Source organism: Carcharodon carcharias, chromosome 4, assembly GCF_017639515.1.
Source record: "Carcharodon carcharias isolate sCarCar2 chromosome 4, sCarCar2.pri, whole genome shotgun sequence".
Lineage (NCBI taxonomy): Eukaryota > Metazoa > Chordata > Chondrichthyes > Lamniformes > Lamnidae > Carcharodon > Carcharodon carcharias.
Genome location: NC_054470.1, coordinates 107,428,426 through 107,431,850, shown reverse-complemented (window position 1 = coordinate 107,431,850; position 3,425 = coordinate 107,428,426).

The window sequence follows — 3,425 nt, the reverse complement described above, 5'->3', positions numbered from 1 at the left end:
TGTGTGTGTGAAAGAGAGGTGTGGTGTGGTGTGTTGTGTGTGTGTGTGGAAAGAGAGGGTGGGTGCGTGTGTGTGTGTGTGTGTGTGAAAGAGAGGGTGGGTGCGTGTGTGTGTGTGTGTGTGAATGAAAGAGAGGGTGGGGTGCGTGTGGTGTGTGTGTGAGTGTGAAAGAGAGGGTGGGTGCGTGTGTGTGTGTGTGTGTGTGTGTGAAAGAGAGGGTGGGTGCGTGTGTGTGTGTGTGTGTGTGAAAGAGAGGGTGGGTGCGTGTGTGTGTGTGTGTGTGAAAGAGAGGGTGGTGTGCGTGTGTGTGTGTGTTGTGTGTGTGAAAGAGAGGGTGGGTGCGTGTGTGTGTGTGTGTGTGAAAGAGAGGGTGGGTGGTTGTGTGTGTGTGTGTGTGTGTGAAAGAGAGGGTGGGTGCTTGTGTGTGTGTGTGTGTGAAAGAGAGGGTGGGTGCGTGTGTGTTTGCGTGTGTGTGTGAAAGAGAGGGTGGATGCGTGTGTGTGTGTGTGTGTGGAAAGAGAGGGTGGGTGCGTGTGTGTGTGTGTGTGTGAAAGAAGAGGGTGGGTGCGTTGTGTGTGTGTGTGTGTGTGAAGAGAGGGTGGGTGCGTGTGTGTGTGTGTGTGTGGAAAGAGAGGGTGGGTGCGTGTGTGTGTGTGTGTGTGAAAGAGAGGGGGTGGGTGCGTGTGTGTGTGTGTGTGTGAAAGAGAGGGTGGGTGCGTGTGTGTGTGTGTGTGTGAAAGAGTGGGTGGTGTGCGTGTGTGTGTGTGTGTGTGAAAGAGAGGGTGGGTGCTGTGTGTGTGTGTGTGTGTGTGAAAGAGAGGGTGGGTGCGTGTGTGTGTGTGTGTGTGAAAGAGAGGGTGGGTGCGTGTGTGTGTGTGTGTGTGAAAGAGAGGGTGGGTGCGTGTGTGTGTGTGTGTGTGTGAAAGAGAGGGTGGGTGCGTGTGTGTGTGTGTGTGTGTGAAAGAGAGGGTGGGTGCGTGTGTGTGTGTGTGTGTGTGAAAGAGAGGGTGGTGGTGCGTGTGTGTGTGTGTGTGTGTGAAAGAGAGGGTGGGTGCGTGTGTGTGTGTGTGTGTGTGTGAAAGAGAGGGTGGGTGCGTGTGTTGTGTGTGTGTGTGTGAAAGAGAGGGTGGGTGCGTGTGTGGTGTGTGTGTGTGAAAGAGAGGGTGGGTGCGTGTGTGTGTGTGTGTGTGTGAAAGAGAGGGTGGGGTGGTGTGTGTGTGTGTGTGTGGTGTGAAAGAGAGGGTGGGTGCGTGTGTGTGTGTGTGTGTGTGTGTGTGAAAGAGTGGGTGGGTGGGTGTGTGTGTGTGAAGAGAGGGTGGTGCGTGTGTGTGTGTGAAAGAGAGGGGGGGGTGCGTGTGTGTGTGTGTGAAAGAGAGGGTGGGTGCGTGTGTGTGTGTGAAAGAGAGGGTGGGTGGTGTGTGTGTGTGTGAAAGAGAGGGTGGGTGCGTGTGTGTGTGTGAAAGAGAGGGTGGGTGCGTGTGTGGTGTGTGTGTGAAAGAGAGGGTGGGTGCGTGTGTGTGTGTGTGTGAAAGAGAGGGTGGGTGCGTGTGTTGTGTGTGTGAAAGAGAGGGTGGGTGTGTGGTGTGTGTGTGTGTGAAAGAGAGGGTGGGTGCGTGTGTGTGTGTGTGTGAAAGAGAGGGTGGGTGCGTGTGTGTGTGTGTGTGAAAGAGGGGGGGGGTGTGTGGGGGTGTGAAATGAGGGTGGGTGTGTGTGTGTGTGTGTGTGTGAAAGAGAGGGTGGGTGCGTGTGTGTGTGTGTGTGTGAAAGAGAGGGTGGGTGCGTGTGTGTGTGTGTGTGTGTGAAAGAGAGGGTGGGTGCGTGTTGTGTGTGTGTGTGAAAGAGAGGGTAGTGGGTGTGTGTGTGTGTGTGTGTGTGTGAAAGAGAGGGTGGGTGCGTGTGTGTGTGTGTGTGTGAAAGAGAGGGTTGGTGCGTTTGTGTGTGTGTGTGTGTGTGTGAAAGAGAGGGTTGGTGCGTTTGTGTGTGTGTGTGTGTGTGAAAGAGAGGGTGGGTGCGTGTGTGTGTGTGTGTGTGTGTGAAGAGAGGGTGTGGTGTGTGTGTGTGTGTGAAAGAGGAGGGTGTGGTGTGTGTGTGTGTGTGAAAGAGAGGGTGGGTGTGTGTGTGTGTGTGAAAGAGAGGGTGGGGCGGTGTGTGTGTGTGTGTGAAAGAGAGGGTGGGTGCGTGTGTGTGTGTGTGTGAAAGAGAGGGGGTGGGTGCGTGTGTGTGTGTTGTGTGTGTGTGAAAGAGAGGGGTGGGTGTGTGTGTGTGTGTGAAAGAGTGGGTGGTGTGTGTGTGTGTGTGTGTGTGAAAGAGTGAGGTGTGGGTGCGTGTGTGTGTGTGTGTGTGTGTGTGAAAGAGAGGGGTGGGTGGTGTGTGTGTGTGAAAGAGAGGGTGGGTGCGTGTGTGTGTGTGTGAAAGAGAGGGTGGGTGCGTGTGTGTGTGTGAAAGAGAGGGTGGGTGCGTGTGTGTGTGTGTGAATGAGAGGGTGGGTGCGTGTGTGTGTGTGAAAGAGAGGGTGGGTGCGTGTGTGTGTGTGAAAGAGAGGGTGGGTGGTGTGTGTGTGTGTGTGAAAGAGAGGGTGGGTGCGTGTGTGTGTGTGTGAAAGAGAGGGGGTGGGTGTGTTGTGTGTGTGAAAGAGAGGGTGGGTGTGTGTGTGTGTGTGTGAAAGAGAGGGTGGTGTGCGTGTGTGTGTGTGAAAAGAGAGGGTGGGTGTGTGTGTGTGTGTGAAAGTGAGAGGGTGGGGTGTGTGTGTGTGTGTGTGAAAGGAGAGGGTGGGTGCGTGTGTGTGTGTGTGAAAGAGAGGGTGGGTGCGTGTGTGTGTGTGTGAAGAGTGGGTGTGGGTGTGTGTGTGTGTGTGAAAGAGAGGGTGGGTGCGTGTGTGTGTGTGTGTGTGAAAGAGAGGGTGGGTGCGTGTGTGTGTGTGTGAAAGAGAGGGTGGGTGCGTGTGTGTGTGTGAAAGAGAGGGTGGGTGCGTGTGTGTGTGTGAGAGAGGTGGGTGCGTGTGTGTGTGTGAAAAGAGAGGGTGGTGTGCGTGTGTGTGTGTGTGAAAGAGAGGGTGGGTGCGTGTGTGTGTGTGTGAAAGAGAGGGTGGGTGCGTGTGTGTGTGTGTGAAGAGAGGGTGGTGTGCGTGTGTGTGTGTGAAAGAGAGGGTGGGTGCGTGTGTGTGTGTGTGAAAGAGAGGGTGGGTGCGTGTGTGTGTGTGTGTGTGAAAGAGAGGGTGGGTGCGTGTGTGTGTGTGTGTTTGTGAAAGAGAGGGTGGGTGCGTGTGTGTGTGTGTGTGTGTGTGAAAGAGAGGGTGGGTGCGTGTGTGTGTGTGTGTGTGAAAGAGAGGGTGGGTGCGTGTGTGTGTGTGTGAAAGAGAGGGTGGGTGCGTGTGTGTGTGTGTGTGAAAGAGAGGGTGGGTGCGTGTGTGTGTGTGTGTGAAAGAG